The sequence below is a fragment of the Pteropus medius genome, unplaced genomic scaffold (assembly GCF_902729225.1).
Source record: "Pteropus medius unplaced genomic scaffold, Ma_sr-lr_union100, whole genome shotgun sequence".
Lineage (NCBI taxonomy): Eukaryota > Metazoa > Chordata > Mammalia > Chiroptera > Pteropodidae > Pteropus > Pteropus medius.
The window spans coordinates 7917383-7934454 of NW_024351543.1; the positions used below are offsets into that span (position 1 = coordinate 7917383).

Below are 17072 nucleotides of genomic sequence, written 5' to 3' on the forward strand. Positions count from 1 at the left end.
TGCGTGGTCACTTGGGAACCTGAGGACACATCTCTTGACATTTTGGTTTCTATAAAATCAGAATAAGATTCCCTGAATTCAACAGAGAAGTTTCTAGTGGTGATTACGCTTAACTCCCAACTGTCCGTATCAAGGGAGTCAAATCGGTGTGTGGCTGGCCCTGTGAGACATGCTAGAGACATTCGAGCCCCTGCCTTTGAGGCACTCGCAGTTAAGATAGGGGGGACAGGAGAAACAGACGAGTAGACGATGGAAGAGGAAGATGGCTGGTATCAGACTGCAAATGCCTCCGTGGGCCACACAGGCCCAGACAGGCTTCAGGGAAGGGGCGAGGTTTGGGTGGGAAGCTGAAGAGGATTTGAATGGGGAAGGAAAATTTCAGATGAAAGCGACAGTCCTTGGAAAAATCCTAGCATAGCTGGGGCAATGAAGAGGCCACCCAGCAGAGTCAGAGAGAGACAGGTGATAAAACAGCGTATTCGAGTGGCCCGGATGGTGAACCACGGCCTACCAGGATGGGAAGCTTGGCTTGGTATTACAAGTAATAATGAACCACTGGAGGTTGGTGAGGGAGGAAGTTTTATGATGAAATGAAATTTAATAACAGCTACTGTCTATTGAGTGCTTACAGTGTACAGGTACAACCTCGTTTAATCCTCATGACACCCCTATGAGGTGGGTGCAATTAAAATTCCCGTTTCACAGACGGAAAGTGAGGCATAGTGAGGTTAAGCAACTCGCTCAAGGCCACGCCGCTAAGAAGTAGCTAACCGCTATGCAACACTGCCCCCCCCAAGAAGGAAGAATGATGTGATGTGCAGTTGCAGAGAGGGATGAAGATGACAAAAGGGAGACCGGGTCTGCAGATGAGAAATACTGTTGCATTAGGTAGATGTGGGTGGGGATGGGGCCGGAAAGGAGAGATGAATCCAAGAGATTCTATGAGGGAAGTATTAACAAAATTTGGGACTGACCCACCCCAAGCCCAAGGAAACCCGACAGAAATGGGAAAGTTGAGAAGGACACCAATTATGTGGCAGACAATGAGCTCAGACTGAATTGCTGAGAGTCATCCACACAATGCTGCCATGTCTTCCTTGTTAAGGAGCTTATCTCCCATGTAGCCTAACCTTTACCTGCAGCCCAGGTCTTCACAAACTACTCGCCTGGGGACTGAAGCATCCAGCCCTTCCACAGGCCCCATCTTCCAATGACACCTCCACCCCCTACCGCAGTCCCTTCTCCAGGGCTGCACATCTGTTCCCAGGGGAAATCGACAGGACCTGGTTAGTGTCTGTTCATTGCCATGGAGTCCAAAGTGGGGGACTTATTATTTCTAAGTCTGCGTGTGTGAAAGCACGCACGCGTGTGTCAAGATCCTGCACATATAAACAGCTTCACCTCCAAAAAGGAAGCACACTCTCATTTTTCCTCGGTAGACGTCAAACAGAGATAAACCAGGTGCTGAGCTTTCCCAGGTCCTGCTACCAGGAATGTCAGCCAAGAGGGCTCTCTCCACAGTCTCTTTCTGGAGGCACTGGGCCTTGATGTTCAAGAGCCAAGGCATCACCCCAAAAACCCAGCTTACTCTGCCTCTGGGCTCAGCCGTCTATCTGAGACAGGCCCCTCTGTTCCCAGTTTCCAGAGCAAACTGGAGAATGAAGGATATTTACAACCCAAGGTCAGACAGTGCCATCATGCTTTCTTGAGAAAGAATGTCTGCAGTTAAGAGTTTCCCCCAAGAATGCACAAGGCGTTAGAGGGATGAGAGGCCTCCAGCAGGCCAGCCACTCTAAAAGCGGATTTCATCCTTCAGTGTTCACTGAAGGCCCACTGTGTGCTGGGCACTCTGGCATCCAGGGATGCTAGACAGGGCACTCACACAGCAAGTGAATAGCTGGGAGCCTGGGCAGGGAGCCTGGGCAGGGAGCCTGCAAGGCCTCATGCAGCCCCGAGAAGCAAATACTTTGTTCATCTGTCCACATCAGCACCTGTCCTGGTGATTCTTGGGCCATCTCCATGAGGAAGTCTAGCAGAGTCCCACAGCTGGGGTCTATGTAGGCCTAACGGTGGTGCTGGGAGCCACGGTGGTGAGAGCGATGTGGGGGTTTTTAACCCAAAAGTTGAATTCTTCAGTGGCTGTTTGGGAGCATGTTTGCAGCAGACCAGGAAGTCCTCAATCTGCTTGCTCTCCAGGGCACGGGGCCAAAGTGGACACTCGAGGACTGCCTAGCAGTTCTGCCTATTTCAGCAGGACTGTGACTAAGGTGGTTCTCTGTTGGGGGACCCTCAGTACTGAAGAGCAGGGGAATGCTAAGCATGTAGCTAAGGTGGTCAAGGTCGAGCTAAGGGGCAGAGGCACAGGCCCTGGACCTTTGCATTTCTGTAAGAGAAATCAGAATTTCTTCTGGGAACTCCTTCTTTCTGCCTGAGGCCCAGGATATATATTTCTGAGAAACATCTCATTAGGAGGGGACACTTGTTCTGAGAGGCCTTTCCTATACTGGAGACCTCGGGACATAACCTGCTAAGTGGACATCACAGTCGGCCAACGGCCAGTCTGCCTACTATGTACAGACCCAGTGAGGTCTAAAATACATAACACGAATCCCTCAAACTTAGCCCCAAGTGCTCCCACTAGCAGAGGGATTGGGTGAGCTAAGAGGATGAACTGGCCAGAAGGAGAGGCTGGAGAAGTCTGAGAGGGCAGGAGGGAGGAATCAGCTCCAAACCCTCAGCAAGGAAAAGGCAGGAAGATGTTTCACTGAAATATTCCCAAAGCCTAATTTTAGACAATAGCTCCTTTCTCCACCACCATTCTTCCCAGAATTAAGATCTGCATCTGGAAAATTCCCGTCCTCCCCTGGGGAGGTTTCATCCTCTGGTGTTTTAAGCATGGAGTGCTTTTTAATCTGTGCTGAGGCAGGCTAATGGAGAGACGTGCCCCAGCAACGAGAAAATCCTGGACCGTGGCCTTTCTACAACCGCACACATGTTCACCCACACAAAGCACACATCTGTCCACCTCCAGCTGACAAGAACAGAGCAGACAAGAGCTGGGGCTCTACACAGCAGCCAAGATGATCTTTTCAAAACACAAATCTAATCATGTAAACTACACTTCCTCTCCCTCTTCAAACTCTGATAACTTCCAAGTCTCTTGGAATAAAATCCAAACCCCTTAACTCGGCCACACGGGCTGTGTCACCTGCCTCCTTCTGCTTCTCCAAAATCATCTCACTATCCTTGAATGCAATTCCTGCTCCATCTTGCCACAGGGCTTTTGCATGTGCTAGTCCCTCTCCCACCCCTCTTTACCTGGTTACCTCCTACTCTTGTTTAGACTGCAGCTGAATATTTAATTCCTCTGAAAAGACTTTTCTGACCTCCAAAAATGACTTCCCCCTTCACCACCACCACAACACCCATGTCGCCGTGCTTTTGTGCCAAGTACCCCTGGAATTTCACAGTTATCAGAGTGATTTCTCATCAGTGTACAAGTTCCCTACTAGGCTGAGAGCTCCCTAAGGGCGGGACCTGTCTACTCACCAATGAAACAGCAGCATCTAGCCCAGTGACTGGCATATAATAAATACTCAAGAAACATGGCATAAATGAATGAGTGGGTGAACGAATGAATGAACAAGAAAATCAAACCATTTATGAGCTGGGCAATCTCCAAAGCTAGATCCATAAATTCCACTTCATAACAAAGTTGAGAAATGGCCCGGGGCACAGCAGTCACCCGCCCCACATCTCCGCCCTGAGCCCAAGAGCCCTTCCTTCCCCAGCATGCTCACTCAACTCTCATCTGCAGAGCCTCACCAAATTTCAGACCCGGAGAGGGCTTGCCGCTCTACTTTTTTGAGGAGACAGGTCCAGTGCCCAAGATCACAGTGCCAGGCCACAGGACAGCAGGACGGCTGGACGGCTGGATGGCTGGCTGGATGGCAGGACGGCATCAGGCCCCTTGGTTCCAACGTACTTGCTATTAGTCAGAACGGCCTGGGCTACACTGCAAGAACAGATGCACCCTGAAATCTCAGGGGCTTCACTCCATTCAGGTTCAGTTCTGGCTCATATGTGATACAGGACACATGGCTCTATTCCCTCTGGACCATGTGGCCTCTCAGGTCACTGTGGAAGGGGAAAAGCGAAGGGTGGAGGACTGTACAGGGTATATTCACAGGCCAGGCCCGGAAGCGGTATACATCGTGGTGTCTATGGCTTTTGTCCACATTCCACTGGCTACAACTCAGCCATACGGCTCCAAATTACCTGTGCGGGAAGCTTGGGAACATGTCTTCCCGAGTGTCCATAAAGGGAGTGACGTGGAGAGCAGATCTCCGTCACTGCAGGGCAGCCCCTAACTAGGGCTACTTCCATCAGTCCTGAAAGGACCCACAGACACCCCTGGCCAAGTGGCCCCATGTCCCTGCTGGGAGGACTATGCCTCTCACCCTGACGTGACACATCAACCAGGAGCCCAGTTTCCCAGAGCGGAGAGCCCCCAGCAGAGGTCAGCAAGTGGTCTTCCAGACCGGTGTGGGAGGTGGGGTGAAGAATGGAGGTGCCATTTAGACCACGCCCTAAAGCTCTGACCATCCGACCTCACTCCTCAAAGGTTCTAGCCAGTCCTGTCCTGCAGGAGGGCAGCCTGACACTACTCTAGGGAAGCCTCACTACCCTACTGAAACCGAAGGCTCTTATCCTAGTCATCTATCTACCAGAGATGCTGGAGGATTGCCGGGGGAGCGGGCCCTGGCAGAGGAAAGCAACCTGGGGCTCTTGCCTTGGTCCCAGCTCTGCGGGCCAAATGTCTTTAGTTGTGTCTCTTCCAGCCTTTGTGTTTCCAAAGGTAAAGTGGAGATGCTCAGCTCCAACTCCACCCTAGAGTTAGTGTGTGGATTAAAGAAGAGAGGTGCGAAACGATGTTCAGATGAAAGTGACATTATAGACAAAGTCACCTAAAGCTCCAAGGCAACTGCTCTTTGACTGTCCTCTGACTCTGTAGAAAAAGGCTGTCGTTCATGCCCTGTCCCACACTCCCATTTTCAGAGTATCCCGGTTTCCAGGAACTTTGAAATTCTCCAAGCAATGTGAATTTCCTGGTACTGGCTATTGTCCTGTGGTACTTGGACACAGCATGAGACGTAAACATTTACTCTCATATGTGCATTCTAATCACGGGGATGATTCACCCACTAAATATACAGGTTTCTACCATCCCAGCCGAGGGACACAGGACCACTCGTAGGCACTTTACCGTCACACTTGGCTTTTTGCTGGCAGAGGTTCCAGCATTAAAGGAGAGGTTGAGATGGGGATGGTGTTGGTATAGAGCAGTGGTCTCAAGCCTTTTTGGCACCAGAGACTGATGCCCCTGTGAGAATCTAATGCCTGATGATCTGAGGTGGAGCTGAGGCGGTGATGCTAGCGCTGGGGAGCAGCTGCAAATACAGATGAAGCTTCCGCTGGCTCGCCAGCTGCTCACCGCCTGCTGTGTGACCCGGTTCCTACAGACTAGTACCGGTCCGTGACCCAGGGGGTGGGGACCCCTGGTATAGATGACCCAGAGTAGGGGGTGAGGGAAGTCAGGGAAGGGGATTCCACGTGCCACTATGAGGCTGAGCCTAGGGCACTGCTCTGGCCTCCCTTCCATCAGCTCCCCTCCTGGAGGACTTCTGAGGCAATTCTCTCTGCTTCTTCGAAGTAACACTGAAGTTTCTTCACTCTGGGGAGGGGGAAGCTCATGAGGTAAGAAAGGAACTAAAAGGGCAGGAGGCAAGAGGCTTCAGGCCCACAGAGCACGGGTCTGCAGAGAACTCTGAGAATCCAGGGCAGCAACCGCTGCTGCTTGGGGGTGGGGGTGGAAACAGGTGTGATGGGAAGGGTGAGGAGAGAGTGGGTGAGGCAGACAATGGCGGCTGTCAGGAGAGGCTTCTGTGACAGCACAGAGTGTGGGAAGGGCATGGGGGTGAGGGTGGGGCTCAAAAACACTGGGACTTGGAGAGGGGGCTTAGAAACTGCAACGTCGAGAAACCCAATCTGAGGCCCCAGGTCTCAGCCAACTTCTGATCAACTTTGAAGAGCAGAGAGACTCCAGCCTAAAAACGTTTCTGGAATCGCATTTCTCTTTCCTTTTATGCAATGTCACCATGGGTGTCTACATCAACTTTACTCTGATAGATTACCCTCATTTTTACAGAGGAAGAATCTGAGACTCAAAGGAGAAACCAACTCAACCCCAGGAGATACCAACAGATCCAGGTCTTTTTTTTAACCCCAAGGACACAGCCAGATACCTCTGGGGCTGAGTTTCCCCTCCCAACAACAGGGCACACTCTCCTGGTTAGAGCCCTAACTTCCTAATTAGAAGCAATTGAGAGACTCCCCTCCCCTGTCTTCTCAGATATAGTGAGTCCAGGTTTGAACACATTTTGATCTCCTAGGGAAAAGTAAGCCAGAAAACCCCCGGTTACAATTAGCAGCACCATCGGTATGAATATCAACCACAAACATTTACAGGGAGCCGTGTGAACAGGAACGAGCTGACGCAGGTGAGCGGGGAAATGATCGCTATACTCTCTGCCCTGGAGTGGTTTCTGTTCCCATCCAAGCCAAGCTCTGAGCGGCCGACGTTTGGGGGATTGTGGATCCTGGGCCCACAGACGCGAACTTGCAGAGAGAAGAGGTGTGTGACACCTAGTTGACAAACTTTACCAACCTTACTTACCAACAGAAACCAGGTGCTACAAATTACCCACCACCTGGCCCTCTAAACATAGGCAGCTGGCTTCCTCTCTCAGAGCTGGGATGCCCAGTGGGAGCCACCCTCCCTAAAATCAGGGTGGGCAAGCACCCACAATGCCAGGGCCTGGAGTCACCACCACTGACCCTCCTCAGATCCTGCCCTTCCCCCACAAGAAGTGCATACAGCATGGTACCTGCCATGGTCCCTCACTGCTACCCATGGCAAGTACCTGACCGTGCCTCAGTCTCCTCTTATGTGAAATGGGGGCACCCTCTAGCTTGGCATGGGGGTTAAATCAGTTACTATACTGTAAAATGCTAATGATGCTGGTAAATATTGTTACCAACATTACCACCATCGGAGAAAGGGACGGACAGAGACGGGCCCTAAGGAGGGGTGATGTGCCTGTCTTTCCCATTCCTCTGCTTCTCCGGGAGGGGGTGGGGGGTGGGAGCGCTAGCCTTGCAGTATGGTGAAAGGTCAGGAGCTGGTGCCGACAAAAAACAGTTCCTGGTGCTGACAAAAAAATAAGATTCCGTTCCTGGCCTCTCCACTTCGTGCAACTCTAGGCGAGTTACTTAACCTGTCTGAGCCTCAGTTTCCTCATGTGTAACAGAAGAATAATAATGGTACTTTCCCCACAGGGTGGTTTGAGCATTACAAGTAATAATATGTATAAAGTACTAACACTTTTAAAAATAAAAATAGTGTAATTTTATTCCACTCTTCTGTATTGAAGGACGGCAGCTCTCTCCTTTCTAGTAAATGCCAAGAATTTTCTGTTGCCGTTTTTCAGAGCCAGAGTCATATTGCACCAGGATGCTGGGGTGGGGACTCACCACTTTGCTTCAGCCACGAGGCCACTGTCTAAATTCTCCCGGGAGCCTTAACCTGTGGTCTGTGCCATAGGTTGTCACAAAAACAATCTCAGAAGCCTCTCCCCAAAGGCGTGCCTGGGATCGGCTCAATGGCAGGCAGTGTGTCTCCTAGGTCCAGCCCTGCTCTCTGGCCTGGGAGAAGCTGGACGACTCAGCCACAGAGCTGGCTCCACGCATGTGCGATCCATGCAGTTGCACAGGCCCCGCACTCGGTTTAATGGTATGTCGTTTTCATCTTAAAATTCTTAACACTTCTTGAACAGGAGCCCCCGTATTTTCATTTTGCCCTGAGACCTGCAAATTATGTACCTAGTTTAGCAGACTTCTCCAGCTCATGGCACCGCCCTCACCAGGTTCAGGCTCCACGTTCATAATCCTTCCTCGGTGTCGGGCTCACCTGGATTCCTACTGTTCTCTTGCTTCTGCCCTTGTCCTCTATGGTCTCTTCAACAATGCAACTAGAAGGTGCTTTTAAAATGAGAGTCAGAATCACATCACCCCTTGCTCAAACCCTGCAATAGCTCTCATCCACTCAGAGCAAAAGCAAGGACCAAGTGGCGACAGTGGCCCTTGAGGCCCTTCACAGTCTGCACCTTTTCCTTCCCTCTCTGACCTCATATCTGGGGTCCTTCCCTCTGCTTCCTCTGGAACAGCCACATGGCCTTGCTCTTCTGCCAACAAGCTGCCACGCATATTCCGACCCCAGGGCCTTTGCTCTGACTGTTCTCTCTGCATGGGATGCTCTTACCCCAGATACTCTCTGCAAACAGAGGACCAAACATCCCTTGAATGCTAGAAAACTCCTCTAAAATTACATCTATCCCTTTGTCTCCAAGCCGGACTGCACTTAATCCAGTCTTTTAAGAAACCACAGAGTGTTGGTGAGGACGTGGAGAAATTGGAACACTTGTGCATTGCTGGTGGGAATGTAAAATGGTGCAGCCTCTATGGAAAACAGTATGGTGGCTCCTCAAAAAATTAAACGTAGAAATACCATATGATCCGGCAATTCTACTTTAGGGTATATATACCCAAAAGAATTGAAAGCAGGGACTCAAAAAGATATTTGTCCACCCACGTTCACAGAAGCGTTATTCACAATAGCGAAAAGGAGAAACAACTCCAATGTCCATGGAAGCGTGAGTGGATAAACAAAACGTAATATATGCATGCGAGGGAATATTATTCAGCCTTAGAAAGGAATGAAATTCTGACACATGCTATAACATGGATAACCTTGAGGACATTATGTTATGTGAATTAATCCAGACACAAAAGGACAAATAGTGTATGATTCCACTTATACAAGGTACCTAAAATAGTAGAATTGTTAGAGACAGAAAGTAGAATAGTGAGTGGTTCAGGAATGCGGAGTTATTGTTTCATGGGTACAGAGTTTCTGTTCAATACGATGAAAAAGTCGTAGAGATGGATAGTGGAGATGGTTGCACAACACGGTGAATGCATTTCATGCCACTGGATTATACACTTAAAAATGGTTTAAATGATAAATTTTATGTTATTCATATTATTTCACCACAATAAAAAAGACAAGAAACATAGCACCAGATTAGAAGACTCGATTTACTGTGGAATCTACTCTGGCCCCCTTGGCCTCCCCCACACCCACCCCAGGGTCTGATGTTGCTACCATGTGACACTGACCGCCGTGCACAATGGGTGGTAGAGTCCAGGCCCTGTCCTAGAGAGGGAACGGGGCGTTCTGGGTCTGTTCATTGCCCTAGTAACACTGTGTGTGAGGGACACTCAGACATAGATGCACGCATGTACACCCACTGCAGCCCTGGCCACGAGGATGAGATCATGAAGTCTCATCTTGGGGCTTTGTGAACAGATGGAAAGCTCAAAGGGAAAAGCAGTCTCTGGTGAGGCATTTAGAGAACTCCTAATTCTGCCTCCAGGACTCTGGGTTTCAGTAAAGCCAAGTAGAGGGGCAGGCAGGAGCCGCGATGTGTAACAAGAAGAAACGGAGGAAGCCTCTCTTCCCTCTGCAGCACAGCTGGGCAGCTGCCCGGGTTGCCACTTCAAGAATGTGAAATGGGTCCGCAAGGTCCTTGCACTTGGAGCAAGCTCACAGTCCCCCTCTCGGCTCTCCATTTGTGGCTTTACCCAGCAACTGTCAAGGCTGAGAGGGAACAGGGGGATGGCGGGGAGAGAGAGAGAGAGAGAGAGAAAGAGAGGGAGAGAGAGAGAGAGAGATTGATTCTTCTGGTTCCCTGGGAATCTGAGATGCTCACAGCTCTGTCCCATACCAGGGTGGGATAGGGTGGGGCTGCCAGGCTGAGCTCCAGGCTCCCACCTTCCCGGAGATGGACAAGCTCCTCAGGCTAAGAAATGCCAGATGGAAAAGTGCCCGCCCACGGGGCTAATTTTAGGCTCCACAGCAGCAGCAGCAGCAGCAGCAGCAGCTCCCTGCACAAAGCCCCCTGTGCAATTCAGCTGAGGTTTAAACTATGAAGCCACCCGTAAGGAAAAGAAAATATACACGTGTACATGAACCCACGCATGCATATGCACCTATGCATGTGCACACACACCCAGGCACATACATGTGTGCACGAGCACACACACACACACCCCCTTCCTCCGGACAGGCCTTACGAATGCTCTTTCCTGTCCTGTAAGAGGGAGGGGGCCCACCGATGCTCCTTACTCTGCAGCTCTGATCCCAGTAAGGCCCCGCCAAATGTTATTAACCACATGACTTTATGATTCCTGGATCAGAGGGCCTGAGGTCGCTAGGCCCCAAGAAAAGACCCTGAGGGAGATTTAATAATAAACAGCCTTTAGCTCACAGCTGCAGATGGGACCAGCTGTCTCTTCTGAGAACAGAACAGAACAGGATGGCTCAACAGGACGCATTAACAAGAATTTGGATGGACGTGTAGATGAACTTTCCAACCAAGGGAAACCTGTGGAGGCTCCTCCCAGAGCACGACCGAGAAATAAAACCTGCCTCTTCTCCTGGGCTTGGTCAAGTGTGGCTCACCGTGGACAGGGGTGGCTTTGACAGCCTTAGTAACACCTGCTCTTAATAACACCTGCTCGTATTTGCACCACCACTTGCTGCGCCCTTCACATACATTACTTAGGGCTCAGAGATGTTGAAAGTTTTGCCCCAGGTCACACAGCAGGTAAGGGCTAGAGCTGGGATTTGAAGTCAGGTGTGTCCTCGTGAAGTCTGTCCACACAACTGCCCTTTCTCTGACCCCAGAACCAAGCTCCAGGGAACTACTGGGCCATTTAAATCCACTGCCTGAGAAACTGTTTGTTCTTTGCCCTCTCCCCAATAAAGCCATAGGAACTGGCCTTAAGCCATAAGGCATCTATTCTCTCTCAACCTCCCACTCTGAAACTCAGCTCTGAGATAATCTCTGAGCTCTAATTTTTCTAATCTAAGAAGCACAGAGACCCCAAGTACCACGTTGGCCTCCTTGCTCTTCCTGAAGCCACCCCTCCTCCTATGACCCCTCAGGACTTTAGGGATGCAGACACCAAGTGAAGGACCAGCCCTTCAGTCTCCTTGAAGTCCCTGAGACCCCGCCCCATCCTCAAAGTCATAATATTTACAGAGAACACTGCAAAGCCAGCCACCCAGCAGCTCCGCCTGTCTGGCAAGTTACTGCAAACAGCAGATGTCCCCGAACAATGTGAACGCGGCCCCCCCTCCTTACGCTAGACACCCCACACCACCCCCAATAAACAAATAAACAAGCAAGACACAGGAGCCAAGCTAGCTGCCCTTCCTGCAGAGGTCACCCTGGAGCCAGAGTCGCACACTCACACTCCACTTAAGAAGACATCCTTCTAGGGGCAAAAAATGTCCATTGTAGACATAAACACACATAACCAGTGCTATAAACTCTGTGTGTGTGTGTGTGTGTGTGTGTGTGTGTGTGTGTGTGTGTGTGTGTCAGAGAGAGAGAGAGAGAGACATGGAGAGGCAATGGAGAAAGGACAGGGAGGGACTATCAATAGAGCCAAAATGCTTATTTTATTAAAACCTTTTATAAATAAGCCCCACTTAGCCCTAGCCAGACATGTAGTGTCAGGGCCCAAAATCATAACTCCTCTCTTCTTTCCGGAAACCTAGCTGGTGAAATAGAGGCATGTACGGTGGAGAGGGCGCAATGTTTTGAATGCATATCCCTGCCCCCTCCATCCCCCAGAACTCTCACATGGAGCCCCATCTATCCCCAAGTTGGCTAGATAAAGCATGAGTTCGAGTCAGTATGACCACACCTTTTACTTGCTATGTGACTTCGCCCGTTACTTAAGCTCTCTGTGCCTCCTCTTCTCATCTGTAAAATGGAGAATAACTTTATCTACACGTGAGAGTTGTGGAGATTAGATATTAGCTCTCGTGATGATTATCCCACTCTCCCTTTTTCTTACTTCCCTCTCTATGATTTACAAAAATACTTCTTTTGTGGACCAGCAGAGAAGTACGATCATCCTCTTTAATCCCAAGACAACACTCCAAGGTAACTAACTGTTCTTATCCTCATCCTGGAGATGAGGATGCTGACACTCAGAGAGGCTTAGAGACTGGCCTGAGGTCACAGCACAAGTGATGGAGCCTGGGGAGGACTGTCACAGACACAAGCAGAATATGAGAACCTAATCAGCCCTGTGGAAAGGGGCCAAGATGAGGTGAAGAAAGGTGCACAGATGTAGATGAGCTCGGTCCTGGTGGGTGCTGAGGGCACAGGGCTGACCGCCAAGCAGGTGACTCAGCCTTGATACCTCACACCTCCTTGGGCCCAGAGCCTTGGCTCCCCATCCTCAACAGGAAGCATCACAGTTGTCCGCAACCCCGAGTTCCGGAGAGAACCCCCGCAAGATGTTAGCGGCCCAGGATCCTAACTCCCACCCTGGCAATTCCTCAACTTCCCAGAACACGAGCTCCAGCTCTCTGCCCAGGTGTGCTCTCTTGACAGAACTGAAGAGCCCCCAGAGCGGGCCTGTCTTCCACTCAGGAGACCATATGTTTCAATTTGCCCAGCACAGTCCTGATTTATGCCTGCTGTTCCGCAACAATTATTAATAATGCTCCATCCCATCCAGAAGTGTCCTGGTCTTGATGTTAAATCATATCATCACCATACTCCCACACCCTTCAAGGCCCCTGAGCCCTGGGCCCAAATCTGCCACCCAAGGGGTCACCCCACCTTCCCTGGGTAGTTCTAAGGACCTTCAAGAAAAACTCCTGATCAGCCTCCTTTACTTTCCAGGCTATAGAAACTTTTCTTCCCACGCTGCCTGCCAGCCCCCATGCCTGTGACTTCTAGAAGTGGCCCAGCTGGGTCTTCTCAACACAAGAGACCAAAGGTCAGGAGCCTGTCAGTATAGAGGGAGGCTCCAGCAGAAACAGGCCACTCCAGAACAGAGAAAGGAGGCAGCCAGACGAATCACCCAGCACGGCTTGTGGACACATTAGGATCCATGAGAAATCGCTATATCTTCAAGAAGAGAAATAAGTACTCTCTCCAGCTTTACTTTGTTCATTTGCTCATTTATACAGTCAACAAAAATTGATTAAACATCAGCCAGGTTCAAGGATATGTCCTATAATCAATGAAACCAGAGCCACAAAATTAAAATATAAATAAAACCAGGAGAATTAGAATGGAGATATATACACATGGCTATGTATACATACAGATTTAGTCATTCGTGTTTGTGGGTTGTGATTAAGCCTATCCCAGGCTTAATCCAAACATCACTCAAATAAGGCTTTGAAATGCAGTAAGTGATTTTTTTCAATACATTTATCTCTTTGGTGATATTTGAGCCCATGTGATATTATATTGTTATTTAAACGAGCCTAGATTCTACATTCTACATTCTCAGAATATGCCAGGGGGTAGAGAAGCTAGCCAGGGGAAAAAAAAATCAATTCAGCCAAATTCATTAACCTGGGAGTATGAATTAATTGCCCCGGTTGTGACCAGCACCACAGGAGGCTGGGGCGTAAACCACAGAGTGTCAACATGAGTTGCAAATCTAACAGCCTGCAGAGAGAAGCCTGCCTCTTGCTGAAGACATTCCCCTCAGCCCAGCCAAGTCACAAACATGGGACATTCAAACCAAGTGACATAGCAACCTCCCTTAAAAAGGCCTATTAGCAGATGCATGAGAGAATCTATCTTTCTACAACATTAATTAGACAAACATGTACTGAGGCCAGTGGCAGGCCAGGCACTCTGCTAGGGCTGGAGAAATCAGCAATAAATAAGGCCTGTCTTGGAATTTGAGACACACCCAGTCTAAGGTGAAAAAGACAAATAAAACCAGGAGGGCACAACAACTGAGTGTGGTCACAGAGGGGCCCCCAAGAAAGGCAGGAAAGAACCCATTTCTGTGTGTTGGGGTGTGGCCAGGAAGGCTTCCAGGAGGAGGTGATGTCTGACTTAGGTTCTGGAATGCAGATGAACAGTGGCAGAATAGAGAGCAGTGGGAGGGATGGAAAGCATTCCAAGGAAGCTTGGAGAGGCAGCTGTGCAGGCATATAGGGCAGATGGGAGAAGCAACATTCAGGGCCGAGATGGTCAGGAAGCGATGTACTCAGACCTGAGTCATAAAAATGAAGCATTACAGCTGTGTGGCAGGCGCACCAAAGAGGGAGAGAGCCGAGACAGGGGGACCAGTTAAAAGGTTGTGGCAATGGTATAGATAAAAGATAATGATAGGCTATCAGGGCAGGTTGGGAGAGGATGCAGGGGGTGGAGGAATGGAGAGGACATTTCAGAGTCAAAACCATCAGCACCAGATGGCCGACTGAAAGTGGGAGGCGAGGGCAGGGAGTGATCGAGCATGACTTCCAGTTGTGAACTGGTCAACAGGGGGATGGCGATGCCAGAAAGCAAGGTGGGGAAGAGAGGTGGAGGACCAGCAACTGAGGAGGCTCAGCCATGAGGCGGCCAGGAGACCCCGATATGTGCAGCACGGCTGCTTTCATCATGGGGGGAGGGGAGCAGAATTGGTGAGAGACATGCAAGCCGAGAACTGTCCCGTTGAGAGGGCTGGTGGTGAGGAGGAGGAAAGAGAACATGGGAGACGGAGGCAGACCTAGGAAAGAATGAGGAAGCGTTTGTATGCAGGAGAACTGTGTCCAAGCTCAGCATCTGAGAGAAGTAGCCAGGGAAGGAGAAGAGGCTGGATGAATGAAGGCCAAAGAGTGATGGAGGGAGGAAGGTGGCCTAAAGGGACAGAACAGTCCTTCCTTCCTGACCCTCTCTCCTGATTCTCCTTTCTTGCCAGGCAGTGGAGGGACATCCTCCACAGGAGAAGATGCTGAGCTGGCTCTCAAGAGCCAGGGCATCCAGGAGGTCAGTTGAATCCGGGAGGGACAGATGTTTAGGGGTCCCCCCTGAAGCAGGGAGTTCATCCGCGAACAATGAGGGCTTGGCGATGACACAGGACTGGGAGCTAGAAGAGATAGTAGTAAGGGCTCCAGCTGGCCTCTCTGGGAAGGAAGATACGAATAAAACCACGGACCTCATCAGAAGATCCTTGTGAGGAATTCTGGCCTTGGCAGAGAACTGGTTCAGAAGAGTTAGGAACACAGCATAAAGAGTTTCCTCAGGCTAGGATGTATAGTCCTATCCCTGGATCTTTCGATCCCTTTTCCCGAATGCCAACAGGGTCCATTTGCACGTGGAGAGTTTGCACAAGAGAGCTAACCCCTCCCCCAACACACACACGTGCGTGCACACACACACACACACACACACACACACACACACACAGTCCCTGCACATCATGGCTGGGAACTCCTGATCCAGCAGAGGCCTACATCTGTTTCTTGCTCTTGGTGACACCCCCAGCAGAGCACCACATGCAGAGAGGCATGTGACAAGCAGATGAAAGGAACACTAACCCCGAGGTTAGAAAAACCTATAACTTTTCCCCTCGACCACAGGGTCAATCAACTCTCCCAGAATAAGTGTTTCTCTGTCCACAGTTCAGAGCAGGATAAATGCAGAGCAAAGTGAGTACAAGTAGAACCTAATTTAGTGCTGAGGACACAGATGTCCATGCAGGCTTTCTGAGCCCTACCTGCAAGAAACGAAAGATGCAGAGCCTGGCTCTATAGGAAACTGCAAATGTCCGTTGTCCTTCCTCAAGAGCAGCTGGGGTATGGGGTGTGGTCCTGCTCACAGCTGGTCACGGAGACAGACAGACAAGCAGAGTAGGTGTCCCTAGGTGAATGGGGGGATGCTAATCCCTGGACCATCAAGATTCCAGCTTTGGAAGTTGGACAGACACTCTAAGCCATCAGCTCAGAGGACAGATGTGTCCCCTACTACTCTTCTCCAACACACACTGCTCACAGCCAAGCCTTACTTTTTCTGCTGCTGTGGAAAAAGGGGAAAAGAAGAGGGAGCTGGTCATCCCTGAAGGCTGCAATTGTGGCAGCATGGAGAGCAGCCTTCAGAATCCGCTTCATCACCCAAGTTTGCTGTCAGTCTTACTTACTCTCAGTGCCTCCCACTGCATCAAGTCTAGTTCCCTCCTGTGCAGCTGGTGGAATGGGCCAAAGAGGGCCAGGCTCTCCGTGTGAGATCTGACGGGCAGGGTCTCTAACTGAGGCATGTGCAGTGATCTCCTGGAGCCCAGGAGGTTTCCTAAAATGGTTTCTAGTTTTCTGTGTGCACGGAGGTGCATTTCCCCACAGGGAGGGTTAAGAGCTCTCAGATTTTCTGAGGGGCTGAAACCCAGAGGAGGATAAATGGCTGCTTTAGGGGATAAGAAGAGCTGGGGAGTAAGGAAGGAGGGCTGTGGATGTGGGTGAAGCGCCTTCCTCATTATCCCACAGCAGTCCTGGGCCATCAAGGCTGCAAGCACAGCATAACCTGCGCTGGGCCATCCAGTCACATCCCTGGGATGGACTCACCCTTGGAGTGATCTGTCCCCCAAAATCTCCATCTGAGTAGGAAGTATTTGGTCAACTATCCACCGCATACTACAAATTCAGATGGGGGCGTGAGGTGGGCATTTTGATGTTTCCCTCCTCCCTGGAATGAGGTGGCCAAATCTGACTTTGGAAAACCGGAAGCAAACCCTGCAAGCAACTGCGCTGGTCCAGCTTTGGGTAGAGGCCAGCGGACTCTCCATCTGTCCCTCCAGGGGCTTGAGGGCTGCCCAGCACAGCTGCACACGGGGACCAGCTGCCCAAACAGACCGGCCAGGGGTTCCTAGAAGCTTGAAGGCACAGTGATCCCTCCAAGTAGGTGGGATGGGAGGAGACGGATGAGAAAGGAAGCAAAAGCATATGGATCTGGGGTGAAAAAAGTGAGCTACGTTCTGAAAACTTCAAAGCACACCATCCCTGAGGCTGCTGGGCCATTCAACTGTGCCAAACCCACCCTACCAGCCAGTCCATGGGGCTGCTGCCTGATGACCACAGACTATCC

The 17072-nt window shown here is 50.4% G+C and overlaps 1 protein-coding gene across 1 annotated transcript in view; it reads right to left on the reverse strand.

The window, feature by feature from the left end:
• ADCY5 (adenylate cyclase 5) overlaps nt 1-17072 on the reverse strand; it is a 136109-nt gene that overhangs the window by 75249 nt on the left and 43788 nt on the right. The window lies entirely within an intron of this gene.